This window comes from Lissotriton vulgaris, chromosome 8 (assembly GCF_964263255.1).
Source record: "Lissotriton vulgaris chromosome 8, aLisVul1.2, whole genome shotgun sequence".
In the NCBI taxonomy this organism is placed as follows: Eukaryota; Metazoa; Chordata; class Amphibia; order Caudata; family Salamandridae; genus Lissotriton; species Lissotriton vulgaris.
In genome coordinates, this window is record NC_141696.1 from 1,161,353,148 (window position 1) to 1,161,377,316 (window position 24,169).

At 42.8% G+C, this 24,169-nt stretch overlaps 1 protein-coding gene across 1 annotated transcript in view; it reads left to right on the forward strand.

The window, feature by feature from the left end:
* The window catches only part of ENOX1 (ecto-NOX disulfide-thiol exchanger 1), a 2,419,302-nt gene that overhangs the window by 546,818 nt on the left and 1,848,315 nt on the right, over nt 1–24,169 (forward strand). Inside the window, exon 3 of the mRNA XM_086935020.1 lies at nt 7,933–8,039. The gene's annotated coding sequence lies outside the window, so the exon portion shown is untranslated. The remainder of the gene's footprint in view (nt 1–7,932; nt 8,040–24,169) is intronic.

Genomic DNA, 24,169 nt, shown 5'->3' on the forward strand with positions numbered 1-24,169 from the left:
GCAGACTGCAGATGGTGCCGCCGCACGTGGGTGGTGGTGGCTGCTCAGTGCCGCACTGTATGGCCAATCACACCATGGCATATGCGAAGCCATGCAGTGGATTGGCCATTTCCTCTATGTTGTTGTTGGCAAGTCACAGCGCCTGGCACGCTAGTGCCTGTGCCACGACGAGTCACGAGTCGAGAGAGTGTCATGTAGAGAGTAGATCGACCTTGTGCTTGGCTCGCCGCTGTTTGTAGTACACACTTCCAAAACTAGACATGTACTTCGTTCCAATGTAACTTTTTTTTTACACAGTGATTCATAGGGACTGTGTGTACAGCAACGGGGCAGGTGCTTGGGGTGGGTGGCATCTGATTGTAGTGTGACTTGGGGGGGCCGCAATTGTCTGGCGACTGGCGCGTGTAAGCCTGCCTGCGGCCTGCCTCAGTTTAGGCCTCGGAGTCGGAGGGGAGGGCCCCCACCCCTCCTCCCTACCCTCGACCATGCCGGCCGCCGCTGCGTTATGTTGTGTTTAAATGGCTTGTAAAGCGGTTGGGCGAATTATATTAGATCGACTACAACAATAGGGAGACGACAAAAAGATTTTATTGGATCTCCAGTATGGATTCAGGGAAGGTCTGGGTACGACCGAGCAAGTTTTAAATTTGACCTTATAAATAGACAAATATGGGGAAATTGCATATGGCTTACGTAGACTTAACATCAACCTTCGACTGCGTAAGCCATTCAAAACTGTGGGGCTGCCTAACAGAAATGGGTGTTGAACTCTCCCTAACTAATTTCTTACGTGAAATGTATTGCAACACAACAGCCAGAGTGAGATTTGGAGTAGGAAGACAATTGACAGCGCCGTTTAGGGTTGAGCGGGGTGTCAGGCAGGGTTGCGTACTGGCCCCCTACCTCTTTACTCTCTATACAAATGGTTTGGAAAAAGCTATGCTGGAGGGGTGCCAGGAGCTTCCTCTACTTCAAAACCATCCGATTCCCGCTCTCCCCTACGCGGACGACGCCGTGATCATCGCCCGCACCCCCCTGGAACTCCAACGCTCACTCAACAGATACAACACCTTAATGTCCAGCCTCGATTTAAAAATTTACATCAAAAAAACTTTTATAATAATTGTTGGGCTTAGGCAAAAAAAAAGGAGAGGCATCTTTATCAACAATTCCAGGGTGGAAAACACGACTTCTTACCCCTATCTTGGAATCCTAATAGATGATAAAGGTTCATGGAGAAATGCAATTGAAGCAAGAAAGCTGGTGTTTTTAAGGTCAACTATGGCGTTAGTTAGTTTTACCCAGAGGCTAGAAAAAAGATCTCCCACTGAAATGATCCGCATATATCAGGCAAAATGCATCAGCACTGCTATTTTCAGATCAGGGGTATGGGGCTACGTACAGACAGATGCTCTTCAGAAAGTGAAGAATAGCTTCCTGAGGTTTATCCTTGCTGTCCCACAAGGCACTTCGACCTTCGGTTGCCACTCAGAATTAGGCTCGCCTTTTATCACTGACACCATAAAGATGCAGCCAATCCTGTTATTGCACCGTCTTTGGTCATCAACTAAGTTAGTTCTCTCTCAAAGTCTTTTGAAGGACTGCCTTGCTCTTGAAAACTCTGTAAAGATTGGTTGGCTCCGGTCCGTTAAGAAGTTCTTGCACGACTTGGGCCTAGAAAAATATTACCATAATCCCCCACTAATTGCAGAGCTGTCAAGAAAAAAGTTAAAAACTCTGTGCCTGTGTCATCTAGCGGACCTACGTTTGGCTTTTGAAGCCAACAAACCCTTGGTGCAACACTGTTTGTTGATTCAATCCTCCTTGGCCATTCAGCCCTATTTAGTTTGGAATTTGAATGGCTATGACAGGTTTCTGTTGACCCGATTCAGGTTTAACATCTTCCACTGCTTGGTTTCCTTTCCAAAATTAACAATTGGTCAAAGTTGCGACCTCATTGCCCCTGCGATGACATGTCAACCCAATCTTTAATTCATTTGACCCTTTTTTGTAAATTTTATACAACACCGAGAAAGCATTGGCTAGTTCCAATTTTAAAAGGTTCAGGTTTACTCCAATGCCGCTCTGCCTTCATGGTCCTTCAACTTATGGATTCTGATTGGTTTGCACTAAATATTGCTGAATTTTTGAAATGTTGTACTCGTCATAGGAGTACCCTATAACACCAGCACCATGCACTTTCAACTCCGTTTTGATGTATATGAATTCTGTATTTTAAGCTTTGTACTGGAATCATGGTGTCTTTTCTACAAAACTTTTTTATATGTCATAAATTTAACCAGTTCATCTGTATGTACTTTTATGGTTTTTCTTAAATGAAACCGAAGAAAGTAATTCGAAATGGCTTGTCGTGGAGCGTGCAGTGAAACTCCATGTGAAAATACCACTATCAGGGCCGGACTGGAAACAGAAACCGGCCCTGGCACACTGCTCAGCTGACCCCCCCCCCCTGGTGTGAAAGGGGGAGTGCAGCTGAGAGGTTTGCGAGGACCGGTTTCAGCTGTTTTTGTTAAAGGGGGCCGATTTTTGCCGACCCCCGGTTACAAAAACGGCCTCCCTGGGGCTCAAAACCGGCCCCCACCCTAGCGGCCCACCGGGGAAATGCCCGGTGCCCTCTACGGCCAGTCCGGCCCTGACCACTATTGGTCTTTTTTGCATCTGGCGGCTGTCCATCCGCACTGGTCCATTTAGAGAGGCCCTCTCCCCTCTTATCTTCACTTTCGCCGAGTATCCAGCATTAGAAGTACTTTCTGGCGTTCTTCCCACATCATATTCCTTCTGCTGTTTTCTTCTCACTTCCAGGAAACTTTCCCTTCTCACAGGTGTACTTTACTTTCCCTGAGCATATATCCGCTTTAGGAAACCTTTCCCTAGTAGCATGTATGCTGATTGAAGCATTTCTCACAGGTACACTTCACGAAGCCTTTCCCTGCCCGTTATGGCCCCTTTCCCCGCGTGCAGGAAAGCGTTAGGCATAGGATGAGACTGCGTCATTGTTTTCTAAGGAAGGAGACCGTGAGTGCTCTCTACATTTTGTGAATATATTTTTGTGTTAGCTGAACATTTTGTGATTATCAATTAAGGCTTCATTTCGACAGCTGCAATTACTTTGAAATCAGCATGTAAATAGTGTTTGTTTGTACTTGATTGTAAATCACGAGTTTGGGCAAATTTCGGGCAATCCAGATTTTTTGCACATGTGTATTCTTTCAGGTAACACTGAGAGGTAACTGACCAAAGCAGTGCGCCAGGAGGCATACTGTGCAGTAAGGTCAATTGCTCAGTCAGCCACTGCTCCATTCCCCATTACCTCATAATTCGGTGTCAAATCAAAACCGAGACGTGCGCTAACAATATTGTCTGGTGCTTTTCTTTTAAACGATATTTATTGAATTTCAAGCAGGTTTTCAATTTCAACATAGGTTTACATGGTTGGATAAATACTGTAGCATATAGCACCTATTGTAATCTTTGTTGCGCATGTTTTATCGAAAGTTGAATAGAAAAAGGAAACAAAACATAAAACCCTACCCACCCCTGACACCCTGTTCTCTGCAGCTTGTGGTTTATTTTACCTTAGAACACATAGCAAGGTCTTAGGGTTTGTTTCATCCATTCTCTTGATTGGGATGTCAGTCCCTGTTGATTAGAGCCTAGGCATGTGATTTTCACTGTTTTTGTCAGTCATATAGCTCAAGTTGGGCAACCAGGTTCTCAGGAAATCGTTCCTATTTTAATTTAGGTAGTTTGTGTGGCATTCCTTCGCCATGGGATGCCATATCTTTCCACTGTGCATACTCAAAGTGTGTGTGGGGGGTGATTTCTGTATCGACATTCTCACTATTACCAATTTCACTCACACCAACAGTTGGCAGAGCAGAGTCTATGGCATTAAATGGCACTGTGGAGGCGTCTCGCGCTCTTTCTCATAGTGCACTTCAAAGCCTTGCAGAGAAATGCATTCAATTCCATTTGTAGTGGCCTCTGTCTGCAAGGGGCATCCCAGGAATATCAAATCTGCTTCAAGACTAAGCATGGGCGAATTTTGCGAATTCGCGATCCGCAAATTTGCGGATTTGCTAATTTGCGATCCGCAAAATTCGCGAATTTGTGCTAATTTGCGGATTTTTGTTTTTTTGCGTGTTCGCTGGGTTTTTTGCGTGTTCGTGGGGTTTTTTGCGTGTTCGCGGGGCTTTTTGCGTCTTCGCGAGCCGCTTGCATAGCGAAGTTACCCATGCAGTTGTTTATGGGAGAGGGAGAGATAGATAGATAGATAGATAGAAAGAGAGAGAAAGAGAGGGAAAGAGAGAGGGAGAGAGAGAATGAGAGAAAGAAAGAGAGGCCGGATCTATGAAAGGCCAGATTCCTGAGTTGCCCCTACAGAACATACAGCTTTTTATTTTTAGCAAAATGCATGTGAAAATTGTGCTGTAAAGGTCTCTTTTAGTTTAACCCCTCCTGACAACTCAAAATGGGTGTATTTGCCATCCTCTCCCTTCTTCCTGTTTTTTATATCTGTAAGTGCTTCCTGATGAGGTTTAATTCCTTGGACAGGTGCCTCGTTGCCTACTTGCAACTATTCTCTGACCTTGCTTCAAGGGTCAGAGCAGGGTCAGAGAATAGTTGCAAGTAGGCAACGAGGCGCCAGGAAGCAATTAGCAGCAGGTGTCCAAGTTGAAGTTAATTTGTTTGTAACCCTTTTGTGAAAGGTTACAAAGAAATTAGGTTCAACTTTTGCACCTGCTGCTGTAACCCTTGCTTGGCTGAAAATTCGTCCCCGCTGATTCGCGGATTTTACCGCGATTTCACGAGATTCGCGGATCGCGAAATCACGGAAAATCTGCAAATTCGCATGCGAAACGGATTTTATGTCCACCCTTATTCAAGACAAAGAGAGCTCACTTTAAACTCGGCGGAAAGTCGGAGAGTGAGTGAAATGAAGAGATTACCAACCTTGTTCAGAGTCACAAAGCATGAGTGAGTTCCAGAAATGATAAACTCGTCATCAGGGCTCATGAGACATTTATCTCAACGGATGAATGAGCTCCAGAGACAGCATCTAGAAATAGCATGAAAGTGTGAGTGAACTCAAGAGACGGTGCCCAGAGTGCAGTGAATGCAGTCACGCGAGGTGCACCAGAGTGAGTTGACGTGGTTGTACTTGTGTGTCTCTCTGCCATGGTGTTGTGCTGCCGTTGTTGCTGGCCTCACTTATACTGCATCAAAATAGCCTTATGTCCAGTGAAAGATGAGCTGAACGAGACCTCTCCTGTTACCCTTTGATGTTCTGCGACGATCAAAGCCAACCCCGAATAGTAGTTATGTAGGGGTCACCCGCAATGGCACAACCAGTACACAATGCAAATCATGCCAGTGCGGCTTGTAGAAGGGCTATATCCACTTCAGTACTAGTACAGAAACATTTGAAGCAGGACAGGAGGACGAAAGGCCTTTGAGGGTTCATCAGTAAATTGTACAGAACAAACAAGAGTACTTTCACAATTGCTTTATTGAACTTATGCTTCTCAAATTTGCTTGACAATGCAACATTTACCCACTTTGTTTTCAAAATTTTCTCTGGGGAAAACCCCCACAAACCCCCCTTAAGATGTTCAGGCTCGCACGCCGCGGTCCACTACGACAGAAAGTTTAATCCCACCACTTTCAAATGTCACCAGCCACCACTGTGCCTAGCCCTATTATAAATAATAGCTACATATTCCTTGATCAGAGGAATCAAATGCAACTTAGAATAAAAAGAACAAATATCTCATCCACTCCTTATTAATCTGTGTTGCCAGTTTAAGCTATGCCGCCATTTCCTTAAACTGTTTGCCATTCCATTAGCCTCTGAGGTTTTGTAATTCTCGAGTCTGACTCCATTTTGTTCTGTGCCACCATTTTGTGTTGCCCTCACGTAGGGCTGTGAAGGTAGCCTGGCGAACAAAGTGGCCTGGCCTTCTTAGTTCATGTATACATTAACTAGGCTTCTTTTTGACTCTGAAATGAACTGTAAGAAACTGACCTCGCAAAGCCAATTTCCCTGATCGATCTTTGTCCGAGATTGCCAATCAATGTTCAGGACATCGTTAACTTTTAGTTTCCTTGCACATGCCTTATCTTGTTCAGCATCTGTTACTGTTTCTTTTTTATGTTTCTTCATTACATGGGTTATGCTTTCAATTATAGGTTTGTCCGGCTTGTGGAGATTGAATTTGGGACATTCCTAACAATTAACTTTTGGGTTGGGATACTGTAAATTGAGTTTTTGTTATGTGATACGTTGTTTGAAAATGTACCTTATTGGCTAGAATTTTGTGCAGTGGGTGTACATTTATAATGTGAATATTGGGTATAAAAGGAGACGTCTCGCCTTAGTAAAATGAGCAGTCTCCTGAGAATTTACACCGTGATGTATTTCTAGGATCACTGTTACTAGCTGCAGCTAATAAACTTGGTCTCTGATGCCATCCAGAAGTATTCTGTGTCTCTGTATACCAAGACAGGTGAAATCGAAGATCTTAAACCCCGGTTCTTCACCCCTCAGCAGCAAACAGGAGGCATATTAGACACAAATGGAGTAGCAAGGTATAAACTATGTGATTCAATTGGGCTTAAAGGGTGTATAATGGTGCTTCTGCTGTCTCTGGAATTTGGGCGAATAGGCTTCCATGCCAGTGTGAACTATGAGTGTGGGTCATTTGTAAAATTTGCAAATCCTCTGCATTCAAAAGTGACACCAACATGAGTATGTGTGAGTATTAATAGAGGGTGTCATAAGAGCGATAAGGGAAATACTATGTAACTGAACACCCAGACAGTCCCACATGTATCTGCCCCGCCTAAAATTCCACATGAATCAATCAGATGTCAATCTGCAGAGGGAAAGTACACAAGAGTACCCAGTTTGTCAGGATAAGGGGAAACATAGGAAGAAAAAGCCTTGCACTGAAAATATTTTGAGGAAAAGAAAAAAGGTAAAATAAAGATCAATCTGATCTTTCAGTCTTTTTCTAACCTTGCGCTTGCTGAATATCTAGAATATGAAGACTGCATATGTATGGTTAGAAAAAAAGGTGTGTACCAGGAATGTACTTGAATACATTGCTTGATATATATAGGTTCAGTGGCTCGTAGATGTCCTAACCATACACCTGCTTGTTTGTGGTTCTGGGAAACAGCTGTAAATCTCTGCAGTTTGCAGACTATATGATGTATTCTGAGTTGAATAAGTTTGATTTTTGAATTGGATCTAAAACATAGCTACTAAGCATAACAAATATGAATGAACCAAAGCCTATTCTACCTTTTCTGTGGCTTAGCAAAGGAAGAGGAATGATTGCCTGATATGTATCCTCTGCTACATGTGGTGGATCCACAATTCAGTTTCCTTGAGACTGATACTTAAACACAGTTACCTTTTCACAAATACTCAGTTTCCTTGCTTTATGTATTGTGATTCTATCTCACTGAACACATTTTACTCCTTCTTCTTGCATTGCAAAATCAAATGAGCATTCAGCATCATTGTAGGGGCAGAAAGAGGGAGTAAGGGGATCAAGAATCACGTACCTCTTTCATTTCATATTTCTTATTTGCCATGGCATAAATAGTACTCACGTGGGTAGCCATCTCTGTACAAGAAAGAAACTAATGGTCTGAATCACTGTTGAGTAAAATCTCTGCCAAGGGTGACTGCCCTCACTGTGGGCACAGCTGTTTATTTGCTATTACGTTCACACCTCTAGACATAGTAACACCACAGTTGCCAGGTATAGGAGTACCACATTTAACTTGGGTAATCTACTTGATGAGAAAAGGAGAAGATTCTCAGCTGAGGTTGTTTTTTCTTGGGGCTGTAGTCAGAACCACCCATACTAATTTTATTCTATCTGTCTGCTTTATTTTCAGTTGCCACTGATTGCTCATCTAAACTCAGATGAATTCGGCTCTCATGAACAAAGTACATCCCAGAATCCTTTGCCGGTTGGTTTAATCTCACAACGCAGATTTTGAAGGTACCATTCATTCTTTTCCAATGTTCTATCCGTCTATTAAGTTGTGTTCATGGTGACATAAAGTTTCACTGAAGTCAAAATGTTAGATTGTTTTCACTTGCAAACCTGTTTTGCTATTTTGATCACCTTCCCCAGATGTTATGGCAGAGCTCTCTTTCCTTTTACCATCAATTCGAAAAGTCTTTTCCCTTGGCAATAGAGCTTTGTACGTATGTACAAAACTTAGGAATGATGATTTCCAAATTCTGACTCTTATCGAATCGTAATTAGGAAATAGCAATTCCTAATGTAAGAACTCTTGGAAATATTAATTAGCGATTCCCAGTGGGGTCACAAATCGACCTACCTCATGATTATTAATGAGGTAGGTCTCAACTAGGAATCACTGCCATCACAGTGATGGTGGCTTGCTGGGGTCAGCAAGCCACCATGTCTGTGGTTGCTTTTAAATAAAGTCCACCCTCATGGTCAACCACCACGATCATAAGATTTTCAAGAAGGGGGATAAGGATGATCCCCACTGTTACCCCTCCATTTCTCTCAATGACTCTACAGTTAAGGTTTTGGGCTGGGTCTTATTAAATAGGCTATCGGATGGGGCAGATTTGAATAAAACTATTTCTGAGGTGCAGTATGGTTTCCGATCAGAAAAATCAATCACGGAACAGTGCCTAAAACTCTATCTCTTAGTTTCTAAATACACTCTTGCCCAACCTGGTGCTATTTTTTGTTTTTATGGACCTCACTGCCGCATTTGATCGGGTGAACCGTAAAAAATTGTGGTCCCTACTTGATTCTTTTGGGGGTTGAGCCCGACATCGTAAACTTATTAATGACCCTTCACGTCCATACTACAGTTGCAGTTAGATATTCACACGGGGCAGGGCTCACCGACTATTTTAATTGTACAAAGGGGGGTTCGTCAAGGGTGCAGTTTAGCCCCGTTTTTATTCACGTTATATATTAATGGCTTAGAGGCTTCCCTGACATCTTTATAGATCGACTGCCCTCGAGTGGGCAGGAAAGCATTCCAGTTCTTTTATATGCTGACAGCGCAGTGCTGATGGCACGCACACAAGTGGGCCTACAGCCCTGATGAATGGATTTGTTTACTTTACCAACGGAATGAACTTATCGGCCAACTTCACAAAGTCATAAGTTTTGGAAGTTGGCTCTCGGGTGACCCGCTCTAAGACATTTAAGGCAGGTGCACAGACTCTAGCCCAGGTCCCAGCCTTCTCTTATCTGGGAATTTTGTTTGATGCTAAACTGAACTGGAAATATTTGTTGGAGGAGAAAGTAGATGACATCAGTAAATCCATGGGAGCTAATGCTAATTATTCCCATTGATTAGGCGCTTGATCTCCGGGTGTGATTTCAAAGCTTAATCAGTCTTTTTGAAGTTCTAAGGTCTTGTACGGAAGCGAGGTATGGGGTTATACTGCGATTCATAATCTTCAGACTGCCCAAAACAAGTTTCTGAAATTAATCCCTATGGTTCCCCAGTGCACATCCTCATTCTCTGTACATGAAGTACTAGGTGTTAACATATAGCTGACCTGGTGGCATTAAAACCTTTGATGTGCTAAGTAAAGATCTGGTGTAATAATGAGTTAGAACTCACACGTTTGATTATTTCAGATTGTCTATCACTAGACCATGCACTGAAAATCCCTTACTTATGCTATGTTAAAGAGTCTTTTATGGCTCTATGTATGGTGGATATTTTTCTTAAACTTGACTCGGTGAAGCCTCAGGATCTGATTATAGTTAAGGAGTTTTTTTTAACATGCTATGGCTTCCCGTGAAAATATTGAGCTTATCAAACCAGCGGTGAGAGGGCATGTTCTTCTAAAATCATTACAGAGTATGGGGAATTATCTTTCAATTTTAACAAGTGCTTTTGATAGATTTGTAATAACTTGTTTCAGATCTAATCAGCTCATTTACCTTTTAGCGTCCCCTGAGTTTGTTTTACAGGACGAGGTGAGAGGTCCCTGTGGCTGCGACGATAGGTCTCCACAGGATACACTACATTTTGTCCTCTTATGTAAATACTTTACTCACCCCAGGAGAATGTATCTTAAGCTCTTTTAAAAGTGTTGCGGTTTAGACTAGCCTGTGTCGCCTTAATGTATCTGAAGCTTTTGCCTAATGACTACATGCTCTTTGCAGTCACGAATTTCCTAGGAGCAGCTTTCATATCTAGAAATTCTAGATGTGTTTGATGGCTGATTGGCCTTTGCGTTTTTTCTACATTACCCTGAATGAATTTTAACTGTTATGCTGAAGTGTGTTATTGCTTGTTTTTTATCTTAATGTATCTTTTATGGTTGTGATCACATCCGAATAAAGATTATTTATTAATAATATTATTTTAAATAAAGTAATTTTTTAAAACGCAGCCCTTTTCCTTTAAAGGATAACGGGGTGCATTTAAAAAAAAACGAAAATGAAATTCTTAACCTTGATTTTGTGATTCTTCTGGTACTCCTTCCCACGTTTCCTTCCTGCTTGACCCTGTCCATACTCTTGTTTTATTTTTCACTGTGATTATTTTTTTTATTCGTGCATTATTTGTTCCCCAACTTTCACCTTTCTCTGAATGACTCTACTTTGCCAATATCACACTCTTACAGATCTTTATGCCAAAGAAAACAAAGCTTTTTTTTCCGGAAATCTTCTCCTGCAATTCTGCTGCAATTGTTTTAATTCTAAATATTATGGAAACATTACATTTGCATGCATTTTTTTTTAGAGTTGTTCATTTATGTGCTTCTACTCGCGTTCTGTTCTTTTTGATTAACATTATCTCTCTATCACCCTCCCATGTTCCAATGTTGCTTTAGGAGCCTCCTTCTTCCCTTTCACACATTCTGGTGTTGTTGCTCATCCTCATCCGTCCCACACCTTTATGGATCTAATACCTCTACTCTGCTCCTTCTGTCAACTACCAACAGGCTCCTCTTCATGGGTTAACGGGACAATGTAGCCCCTTCACTTATTATAGATCATGCGTGTCCAATAATGGCCCATGAGGGCAAACATCAAGTTCATAGTTACAAACGTCAAACTCAGAATTATAGGCTTATAAATCTGTTTGAAGTGCTTTTACACATTTGATGATGTTCATAGACATGCCCTTTTGCTTGAACTTACAGAATAAACTATTGCCGTAATTTTGGAAATACAAAGCTATTACTTTTTTGTAAATCACACATGCCCTTAAATTCGAGCAACCAATTGCAAGGTACAACTTTCAATTGCTTTAAGTCATTGGTGTCCACCATTAATACACGAGGACAATGAGAAAAGTTACATTTGAAGTTAACAAAACGATCTTCTCCTGGTCCTTTGATTTTAAATGTTATGAGAGGTCAACTTAATTTTGTATGCATGGGCAGATTAAGTAATGTACACAGAATCATAGGATGTTGTGGCAATGCTGGGACTCTCCCTTTTTGTTAGAAATGGGGTCTCTAGTTAGCAGAAGTAGGTACCTTTCTCGAAATAGGGACTCCTGCTTCTAGTCAGGTTAAGGGGATTCACACTTTAGATTACCCCTGTTCACCCCCTGGGTCGCTTGGCTTGAGCAGACAGACTTATCCCAAAGGCAAAGTGTAAAGTATTTGTACTAAAAACACAGTAATACAGTCATAACACCACAAATGGACACCTCACCAGTTCAGAAAAAGAATGTATCTATCTAAACTCAACAAGACTAAAACGACAAAAATCCAACATACATGTAAAAAGAATATGACTTTTCAAAGTTTTCAAACAACTTGGTCCATAGAAACTATGGATGCATGATTTCTCGCAAAGCACATGGTGATGCGCCACAATTCACAAGGCCAAATAGCCACGGAAAGGGGAAGCGCCAAGAAACAAAGAGATGCATAATTTCCTGAGACCTTTGGGAGACGATGCAACAGTTCAGCTGCATGCAGGAGAAGCGATGCTTCGAATCTGGTCTGTAGAGGGAAGTGATGCATTGACTTCAAGATGAGTCTGGTCCGCGAGTGATGCTTTGGGAAAAGTTGCCACACAGGTGTGATTTATGGAAATCTGGGAGGTGTGGGCGATCGATGCAGCAGCATCGAGTGGCTCTGTGTTGGTTTCTTCAGCCGTGATTCCTTGATGTGTCAGTTCTTGCGGCCACAACAGGTGCTGCGTCAGTTCTGCAGCGGTGCAGCGATGCGTGGAGATTCTTCTCGCATGGCGGTGCAGCAGCGGAAAACAGCCGCAAGAAGAGCAATGCGTCAATTTTTTCAGTTCTTCTTTCCTTCCAGCTCCCAGCAGCAGGGACAAGCTCCAGAGGCCCACACATGGAATAGGCACCTCCTAGCAGGTCAGAACTCTCAGCATCTGAGTTCAGGGGAGCTTGGGGTGAAGTCTTTGTGTCCTTGAATCTTCAGAACAGGAGGCCAGCACAGACAAGCCCTTGGAGATCTTTTTCAAGCAGGTTCACAGCAAAGTTCCAGTATTTGTCCTTTCCTTTGCAGAAACAGCAACTGCAGGCCAACTCCACACAGCACACAGCAAAGGGGCAGTACTCCTACTCACAGCTCATCTCCTTGGCAAAGGATCCTCTTGAGTCCAAAAGTGATCTAAAGTTCTGGGGTTTAAGGTTGACTACTTATACCTCATTTGTTCTTTGTTCTCATTGTGCAAAGGTATCTGAGCCCAGTCCAAACCAGTTCTGTCTCAACTGGTGCAGTATGACCACAGGGGTCAAGATAGCATAGTACAGGGGAGACATGCCCTATTCAGGCGCATGTACATCTCCTCCCACTACTCTAAATTCAGTCAAGGTCTGTTCGGCTCAGCGGTCTGTTCGGCTCAGCTCTAAGTCATCCAGGAAGTGCCAGGTACTACCCAACTGTCCCAGTGGCTGTTTACAGTGAATTCACATCACAAAACCAGACAGCCAATCCACAAAGAGGCAAAGGCACACAGAATGATAGAACGAGAAAATACCTACTTTCGAAAAGTGGCATTTTCAAACATATAATTTAAAAACCATCTTTACTAAATTCTGAGTTCAAAGAGGCTAAACTTTATTTCAATCTCTGTTCCCAATGGGAAGTGATACTTGTAAGATGTTACAAAGTATCTCCCATTCTAGCATGTGCAGCAGATAGCCTTTCAATAGTGAAAAACGAGATTGGCACTATTTCACTATCAGGACATTTTACGCACACCAGTACATGCCCTACCTTTCACAAACACTGTACCCTGCCCATGGGGGTACCTTGGGCCTACCATAGGGGTGTTGTACATGTAAGAAAAGGGACGGTTAGGGCCTGGCAAGTGGGTGCACTTGCCTGGTTGACATGGAAGTACAAAACTGTGTGCAGACACTGCAGTGGCAGGTCTAAGATACCTTTTCAGGGCTACTCATGTGGATGGCACAATCAGTGCTGCAGGCCCACTAGTAGTGTTCGATTTACACACCCTAGCACACTTAGTGCACTTTACTAGGGGCTTACCAGTAAATCAAATATACCAATCATGATAACAATTTAGACAGAGAGTATATGAACTTCAGCATTGATTAGCAGTGGTAAAGTGGCCCGAGTGCTAAAGGCAACAAAAACAGGTCAGGAAAAAATAGAAGGAAGAAGCAAAAGGTTTGGAGATAACCCTCCAAACAGGGCCTACTCCAAAACTTTTTTAACAAATATTTTTCAAAACATTACTACACTGTTGTTTTCATATAAACTGGGGGACTGACTACATTTGAATGTACATGTCATCCAGTAACTTCCTCTCGCAAGAAACAATTAACAGGTCCTGTATAGATATGCATCAACCTGTTGGATTACTCTATAGAAAACAAAACCTTAACTTTAAAATGTAACCCCAGGATTAAATGGTGCTATAAAAGTCAGAGTGTCTGGCAAATGGCATTCACGTTTCCATACAATTCATATGTAAATGCATTGTGCAGTTTTTAAATAATTTGGAATAAAAGAAGAAAACATAGTTTTCATCACATTATGTGACATACTTGTAATAAAGCAATGTACAGAAATAGGTAATCCTGCTTCAAGTACTGGGAGGATGGGCTTTCCTTTCTTTTCTTGTGTTTGTCCCTCCCCAGAAACATGCCTTCATTACTGGTGTCCTTACTCTGCTTTCTTTTAATACTCCATTTTAGGTCTCACCACAAACAGTGCATGTACTGCCCAATAAGAAATATTTTATCCGAAAAAGGCCTTAGATCCTGCATATTAATTAGCATTTCTTTGCTTCAGTGTCACTCTTATTTGGTGCCTTCTAATTGGCCAGCCCATCCGCTGTCCGTGTTGCTTCTTGCCTCCCACTCTCTCATTGGCTGTGTTGCTTTTCCCCTCCCACAATACCTTCCGTTCCCCACCCACCCCTGACCTAAAAAAACATGAAACACAGCCAGTCTTAGCCATGTAATACTGCTTTTTCCCTCCCACCCTTTGTGCTGTTTTCCCCTCTCATTGTCCAATTTGTTTCATCCCTCACACCTTCCCTCTTGCCTCCTCCCATAAGAAAAAAGCACTGGGTGTGAACAATGCTGGCCATGTCAGAACACATAAAAAAAAATAGACATGCAGTACAGCCACACTGCTGTACAACAGATCTCAAAGAAATTGCCAAGCCAGTAGCTCTTGCATAAGCGAGACCTGTTTGCTCTTTATTAGCACAGATTACCTTACTGGCCACCAAAAATACCTAATGACAGTATTCATAATTCTATTTGATGTGATTTACTTTCTGACATCATTCATACGTGTAGTAAATGTGATTTACTCAATGACAGTATTCGTAATTCTATTAGATGTGAGTTATCTTTGAGTATTTTCATTACTGTCTACAACATCAATTACTGCAGAATTTGTTCATGTTGACGGGATGCCCTCCAACCATTTTCTTTACCTTCGGTCCTCTCTGAGCTAGTGCAGGGGTGTTCAGTTTTGTTCAGCGAGGGTGGATCCATAATTTTCAAGGTAACACCTATGTAGTTTCCATTTCTTTAATGTAAATTCATCCAGTTTTACTAATCTGAAAATACTATGTGGACAGAGCCATTGTGCGCTAACGTGGAACCCCCACCCCACAAGACCATGGGCGTCCGCAGGGGGGGCAAGGAGGAGGCGATTGCCCCCTGTAGTAAATAATAAGAAGACTCCACATCCGGAAAGGTGGCAGGTAAGTGGTTTATTGCAGCAGATAGAAAAGTAACAGGACCGTTTCCTCATCTGGCCAAGAAGTAACTGACACAGAATGGAATCACGGATGGTGACACAGAGAGAACCATGTAAACAGTCTAGAAGGTTGGAGCCAGGGCAGGCAGGGAGAGGACAGAAAGGGATAAGCTATGTACAACACATCTCCCCCCTTTGGATACAAAAAGAAAACAAGAGAAGGAAAGAGCAAAAGAACAGTAACAACTATTAATGAACATAGTCACTCAAGTAAGCCGGAGGATGGCGAGAACGTGGACACCTTGAGCAGACATTGGAAGAAGGAACAACAGAGGTAGTAGCAGAGTCGGAACTCCCAAGCACATCATCACACACAGATGAAGGAGCATCGCCACCACCCACCTCCCCCCGTACAGCAGGTGAACCACGCAAATCAGAATCTCGTTGAGCAGACAACATATAGCCACTGCAGCCCGTCTCAGAAGAATTAAGGTTGCAATTTGAGACATTTGAGACTTTTTTCTGATATAAGGCAACCCTTCTGTAGTTCCATTTGGCACCATTCTCAAGCAGAACAAACTGGGGAAAAGCTTTCCTAACACGAAAAGGACCACTGAACTTTGAGAGGCCCTTAGTGCAGCGACCCGGCTTGACTTTAACCAAATCACCAGTGGATATGGGAAGAGAGGAAGCATTTGAAGGAGAAGAATGCTTACTATCTTCCCTCAACCAGGAAGGAGTTAGCCTAGAAACAGGGGAACGACCACGCATTAGTTCAAAAGGAGACTTTTCAGCTTGCCCATGGGGCGTTGAGCGGTATGCCCAAACCAACTCTTGTACACGCTCATCAGAAAAACACCCGCTAGCAACTGACATTTGTATCACACCCTTTACCAGTCGATTGACCCTTTCACACAAACCATTGCTTTCAGGATTATAAAGACAGGTGCGGTGATGAGATATTCCACATTCACGCATGAAACCGGCCATTTTGGTAGAGGTGAGCTGAGTGCCGTTATCCGTAATTAGAACTGAAGGATAACCCTCATTCATAAAAACAGACTTGAGAAAAAGAATTGTGGAGTCAGTTGTAATCTCCCTCATGAAACGTACAGTCAACCACTTGGAAAAGCAATCAACAACAACCACCGCAAAACGTTGATTTAAGGGTAATTCGCACATAGGGCCAATGAAATCCAAGCATATAGTATGCCAAGGCAAGCTTTTAAAGGAAATGTTGCCAACAGATTGGGAACCAATAATCTTGAGGCGCTTCTCCCCTTCCATGCATAAGGAACATTTGACTACACAGTCTACAGCATCACTGTCGATTGAGGGCCACCAAAAATTTTCTTTTACGCGCCGCTGAGTAAGAGTTTGGCCCAAATGACCCTCATGAGCTAAACTGAGAATCTTTCCCCTCAAAGAGCTTGGAGGAATATAGCGATCACCTCTCATCAATACGTTTTTCCCAAAAACAGACAACTCGTTAACAACTTTAAGAAAGGGTCTGACAGCTGGTTCCAAGGTACTTTCTCTTATTGCCCCCTTGAGAACGATATTAACTACAGCTTTTAAGACATGATCTTCATCCATGCCCTTGGACCATTCCTCGGCCGAAAAGGAACTCTCACACAAAAACAAGACATCGTGTAAAGAGGCAACAGCTTTGTCGTCACACTGCTCACTCAAGGAATCCCGGGGATTAGGGGAAGAAACCGGGAGGCGCGATAAGCAGTCAGCTTGGACATTCCTCCAACCATGAACAAATTCAACTTCGAACTGGTAATCCTGAAGGCGAGAGGCTAACCTGGCCAGTCTGGGCGAACCTTTACCTGTACCACCGGGTGCTAAAACATTCACTAGGGGTTTGTGATCTGTGCGAAGAACAAACCGAGAACCCCACAGATATGTTCTAAAATAATTAACCCCCCATGCAGCCGCAAGGGCTTCTCGCTCGATAACAGAATAATTGACCTCAGAGGTAGACAGAGGCCTAGAAGCAAAGGCGATAGTTTTTTCACCACCCTCATGTTTCTGAAGAAGAACAGCCCCAAGACCAACACCACTTGCGTCAACCATCAGAACAGAAGAACGTCTAATGTCGAAAGGAGTGAGAACATCTGAGGACTTAAGTTCAGATTTGATGCTGTTAAAACAAGACTCTTGTTCACTCGTCCAAGAAAACTTGACTCCTTTCTTTAACAAAGATCTTAAGGGAGCTGTCTTCGAGGAAAAATCTTTTACAAACTTAGAATAGAACTCAATTAGTCCCATGAAGGACCTGAGTTGTTCCTTATCCACAGGAGAGGGTGCCAGTTCAATTGCTTCTAAGAGATTTTTCTTAGGCCTTACACCCTCAGCAGAGAGACAGAAACCCAGATATTCGACCTCTTCGACCAGAAATGCACATTTTTCACGACGTAACGTGAGACCAGCATCCACAATTCTACCTAAAGCATTGCGTAAGACACAATTGTGCTCTTCCAAGGTATCGCCAAAAATGAGAATGTCATCTTGGAAAAAGATAATTTTATCTAATCCCTTGAATACCTCAGAAACCATGCGCTGGAAGACACTGGCAGCGGAGATTAGACCAAAGGGTAACCGGGTAAATTGAAAAGTTCCCTCGCCCGTGATAAAAGCTGTAAGATGTTTTGAGCTGTCATCCAGACGAATCTGGTGATAGGCGTGCTTAAGGTCTAGCTTGCTGAAGAACCTAGCCCCCTTAAGGGTGGAGACCAATTCGCCTATATTAGGTAAAGGGAATACGTCGGCCACCACGCATTTATTCAAAGAGCGTAGGTCTACACAGAAACGAATCTTGTTGTCGGGTTTCTGTGAGATAACTACGGGAGAAACCCATGGGGAAGCTTCAATCGGTTCAATGATACCTCCCTGAAGCATCTCGTCCAAAACAGCCTTAACCTCATCACGCAAGGCAAAAGGGACACGCCTCGCTTTGTGCTGTACAGGAATACTGCCCTCCTTTAACAGTATTCTGTGTGTGTACCCTTGTAGCTCACCTAGTTCCTCGCGAAAAACCTGACTATGATTGGCAAGAATGTCATCAATGTAACAATCATCCACAACGAGAACGGGTTCATCAGCTCTGGGATTAACAATTATGTGTAGGTCATACTGATGAGAACGTCCCAGTATTGCGGGACCATCCACAGACACATAAATCTTGCCCCAGGTTGACCTGTTTTTGAAAACAATCATCGCTTTAAAGTAACCAAGAAGGTTGATTTTCTCACCCTGGTAACCGGATGGAAAGATATCACACACATCCAGGCATTTATTTCCCCATACCTCCTTCAGCATAGACGAGGGAATGATAGTCCACTTGGACCCAGTGTCAACCATCAAATCGACATTTTTCTCATCAATCAAAAACTTTGCTTTAATTATCCGCTCTCTCTTCTCATCACACGCACACACCGAATCATACAAAACCAGTATTTTGTTAACATCACGCTTTAGGTCATTGTAGTCACACACAACAGTAACCCTCTGATTGGTTCTGTTCTTACATACCTTTGCGAAATGGCCTATTTTACCACATTTTAAACACTCTTTGTTATTAGCAAAACAAAATTTTGCGTCGAGAGAATGAGAATAACTCCCACATCTAGAGCACATTTTAGATACAAATTTGTTACCAGGCTGTGGTTGTGGCCTACTGAACGACTGTTGAAGCATATTTTTCTTTTGTAACACATAACCTTTCTTCCTAACTATCGCAACAGCAGCTGCTTCATCATCACTAATATCGCTATTAACTATTTTATGAGATATCTCAGCAACTTTGGAATCAGTACCACCTTTTGATAACTCCTTAATGCATTTCTCACTCTCCTCAACTACTTTAGCGAGTTTGATTGCTACTTTGAGAGTGGGGTTCTTTGCGGCCCACAATCGTTCCTGGATTTTTCTATTATTAGCTTGTACAACCAATTGGTCCCTAATATGTTCGTCTGCCATTTGGCCAAAGTTGCATTTGACAGACAATTCGCGAAGGCGAGCAACAAAGTCATCTATGCTTTCACCCTCAAGTTGTTTGTTTTTATAAAACCTATAACGTTGAAGGATTAGGTTTTCCTCTTTTCCGAATCTGTTCTCCAGTCTGGCAATGGCTTCTTTGAATTCATCCAAAGGTTGTGAAGTGGCAGAAAGAACTTGGGGTAAGTATTTAAAAAGTCGTTGCCCTTCTTTTCCTAATGTGGTCATCAAAATTGCTTTCTTTCTTTTGGCAGAGAAACCTTCTCCATCCAGGGCTTCAATATAGTCATTAAACATAATGATCCAGTCCTCCCAAGGGGTGGAAGGATTGCCAGGTTCACTCAGGAATTGAGGAGGAAGGGCGATATTTATGGATTGTGCCATGATAGTCTTGCACTTAAAGAAATATTATTGCTGACCACGGAGCACTGAGAGTTCAGTGTAACATGTAATTGTAATTGCAAGAGGTCACGACTTTTAAAATGGATTCGGCGCCAAACTTAGAGTTAACTTTTAACTTGCTTGTAAAAATATAGTTAAAACAAAGAATGTCTCACAGTAAATACAGTTTACACGTAAAACTTGCTTCCTTGTACTGAAGTCTTTGAGATCTGTCCACCGAATTGGCTCAGCGCTAAACTTTTCAGCGTTAAAAACAATAAATGAGTCACAGTAAATAACGCGCTTACTTGTGTTGCTTATTTCCTTGTGTGCTGACGACTTTAATATTTCTTCGTGGAATCGCCTCAGTGAAGAACTCTCCGTGTTGGACTGCCGGAGATAAGTACAGGTTAACGCGAACAAAGATGGCCGCTTGCGTATGTCGTCACGGAGGTCACGTTAATGACCTTGCGTAGACAACGCGTAGCGTCCAGAAGTTCCGCGTTCTTGCGAGTGCGCAATACGCTCAGGCACAGTCCAGACACGTGATACTGCTCGCGGTCACAGTTCTTCGCGAGGCAGTTGTTATAGCAACAAAAGAAATAACATACGCACCGTTGGGCTCTGTTGCTACGCACCTTTGGCTCTGTTGCTAAGTGACGCTGCCGACAGCAACCGAGAAGGAAAAGGCTAAAAACGCTGAAACAGGACTTTAAATCCAGAAAATCTCGACGTCAAACAGCTGCAGAAGAAGAAGTCGTCGAGAATACAGAGCGCTGCAACTCGTGGGTTCGTTGAGGAACGGATCACCGTTTTTCTAGTCTTTTCTTTAGCTGCAAACGAAATTTGGCCAGATGCTCCCGTCCAGAAGTCGCCAAAATGTAGTAAATAATAAGAAGACTCCACATCCGGAAAGGTGGCAGGTAAGTGGTTTATTGCAGCAGATAGAAAAGTAACAGGACCGTTTCCTCATCTGGCCAAGAAGTAACTGACACAGAATGGAATCACGGATGGTGACACAGAGAGAACCATGTAAACAGTCTAGAAGGTTGGAGCCAGGGCAGGCAGGGAGAGGACAGAAAGGGATAAGCTATGTACAACACCCCCCCCCCTGGAGCGACCCTCCTTGCCCCCCCTGCGGACGCCCATGAAAACCGTGACTTCATCTCGTTCCTCTCCTTTCTTTTATTTGCTTCCCTGTGAAATGGATCCAAAAAAAGAAAGACGCTTTTGCTGGATATGTAGTATTTTTCTGACATTTTAATTCCAAAGTGCAGCATTGGGAATAAAAGGCTAAATATTTGAGAAACAGATAATTAACTAAATAAAGTAAGACAGAGTGGTAGCAAACTGGCCAAACTAATTTTATTCACACTGAAACACATTAGCGCCACTTTTACAGAGTTTGCCAGAGAAGCGCTATTTTTGTTTTCTTGTCTTTGTTTTCCCTGGACTTACCAAATGTGTGGATTGGAAAACAAAATGTGTGCTGCGGCTCTGCGTCCAGGGATGTGGTCTTTTTTCCATACTGCTTACGTTTTGTAAGGATATAAGCAATGACCATTGAAATGGGTCCATTCAGGGCCCTATAGTTGTGTCCTTAACTTTTCAGGCAAAAGCACTCACTGATTTCTGAATAGTGAGTGTAAAAGCATTAAGATAACCATGTTGCTCCTGCTTACATTTCCCATGGTTTGCTAAATTTTGCATTCCCTATAAATGTTTGCTTCTTCCAGGATGTTGTTCCTTTTTTTTTGTGGGCCGCATATTGCTCTGGTCTAGTGCGTAATTTAAATTGCGCATCCAGGTGTTTATAGAGGGAAACAATTGGGTTGTAGTTGAAAACAGGGGGAGTTTTTCTCAGTGGGGCAGTACAGTGTTCAGTGGGGGATAGGATGTGGCACTATGGTCAGAGCTGCTGAATTTGGAACTGGGAACCAGGTTCAGCCTTAATAACCAGCCCACCAGACAACTCTCCTGCGAGAGCACAATCACCTGCTAGACCTTGGAAGGCTTCGCAACACCTTAGAAGTCCTGGTGTCTTCACACCAGCAGGTGGACCCTAGCATGACAAGTGTAGGTTAACCTTCAAGGCTTGTCCACCACTATCCATACTGAAGTTCACCTCCAGTCTTGCGGGGAGGCCTATGAAGCAGCACACCCTAGAACAACAGTCACTGAGGTCACAGGACCCTTGAGAAGAGCCAGCTGTAGGGCGGTGCAACCAGTGTGACCGCACCGGGTGCTGACTTTAGGTGAAGGCATCATGTTTGCAAGTATATAATGGTTTTAAAAACGCTTGCTGCCTCCTTCCTGGCTTCCAGCAATTTTCGGCAACAATAAAAATGTCTGATGACTCTGGTGATTAATGTTCTTCCTAGAGAGAGATCAGAATTTTGTCTAGGGGAAGTTTTGACTCATGGAAAGGTAGCTCAGATGGTTAATGTACCGGCTGCAAAGAACATGCGCCATGCAGATCACAAAGTGCACATAATGTAAATAGATCAGTGGGCTACTGCTTTTGTCAGAGATCCTTTTGTTACTTGCAATTTATAAGTTAAAATCCTAACTTAGAACAGTGAGCTATTAACTGTCATCTAAAAGCTGCATACAAACTGCAAGGTATAAATGTGAGCGTTATGTTCTCCCCCTCGCCCCCCAGTCTTTGATTAACCTACTGTCCCAAAAAGTGTTCTTTTGGACAGAAATCAATTCTGATTACTAACCTCATCCGTGCTGCCCTGATTTACCGCCGGTGCTGGGCCCTAATGAAAAAGGGCGGGTTCATGACGGAACGGTTCCGTCATGAGCACAGCTCGACCGATGCTCATGACGGAAGCGTTCCGTCATGAGCATCGAAAGGGTTAAGGAGAACCCCCAAACATGGTATTACGTTTTAAATTCCGGGCATTGTGTTTCTCCAGACCAATCACTATAAAACTATACAGGCTACTAGTATGGTTGTCATGTGACTCCTACACCTTGTAGTCCTTAGTCTTATGTAACATTTTCTATAGAGTGATTTACACACATATTGATTGTCTCTGTGTAATGTGTGTGATGTAAAGTGCTCTGACATTCTACAATGGTTTGAGTGGCGCTGTAAATCAAATTAAATGCATCTGAGAGAGAGTGGTTATGGAGACTTGGGAGCACAATTAAAGGGTGGTAGTGAGGGAATCCATGGCAGAGGTGGTTATCGGGGGGCACTAACAAACATTAATGCACAGGACACCACCAGTGCTATGGCTGGCCCTGCCCTTGAGGCCAGTCTGCCTCACCTATAGGTACCTCCATTGGCCTTGTTTCAGCAGCAGTCGCTGCAATTCACCAGGGATTGGCAATGCAGGATTTGCACACACCAAACTAAGTTCGCAAACTTCACAGTCTCCCTGCTTCATTCACAAGCACTTTCAATATGTGCTGCCTGCTGTGGGGCCAGTGGAATTAATTATGCAGCAAAGGATGACAATATTATGCCGTAGTGTTGACTAAATTATGCATAAAAATAGGCTGCAGCGTAATGCAGTATATTTTCAGATATTTTATTATTTTGACGTGTGTACACATGCTAACAGTCTCTGGAAAGATTTTGCCTTATTAGTACCAGTGTAACATACAAATGCAGCAGTGAGAAAGGTGACCAGTCAACCTTTACAATAGGCCATCCACTCCGCAGCAACACAAGTCACATTTTATATTAACTTTTGATATGTTTGAGCTACAAACAATTTATTAGTTTAAATGGTCAGATCATGCAGCAGATCTTGCATTATGAGGCAAATATGGCGGAGCCATAATTTTAAAGAAAACATTTGCAAACTAGGATATTTTGCCATTCATGTTTGAACTGCTGTTGTTGAAAAAGGGTGAAGTGCTGATGACAGAAACTCCATGGCTCGGAGACAAAGTGCTTGTGTTTCCACATTTTATCGTATTTGGTACATTCTGTGATTAGAAGCATATCCCACTTTGTGAATATATTTTAATGTCAATAACTCATTATAACCTTAAATAATCATGTGTATCCATTGGTTGATTAAACTGGGCAGTGAAATGCCAAACAAATACTAAAAATTGGGATGTCTGCGCATTCTAGCCACACCTCTGGCTCCACCCACAGATCCAATCCTTGGGTTATTCCCGCCCTCTGATTCTCCGCCCACTGTTCCCCTACTTTTTTCCCCCTACTTTGTAAGACTCAGCATCCCTGGACCTGTGATGTGGCGCAGCTGCGGGCACCGCATGTGCCACACATTTACGGTGTCGGGCTTCTGCATAAGGGAGCTGGCCATTATTGTATCCCTAAACGTGCGCACGATGTCAGTTTGATATTGACTACACGTACAGGGACTCTAAGTTTCTTTTAAAAAATATAGCTAACATTTCGACTATACATTTTATTTTGTATAAATTAATTGAATGTGTGTAAAATTTAGCAATGCCGAGGGAATTCTAGTAAAGGGAGCACCCACTGTCAAATCACTAGCGTGCGTGATTGCTGCATTATTTATTACTAACTTTGACTTTGTGCTTTAACTTTGGATAAAAGTTATCATG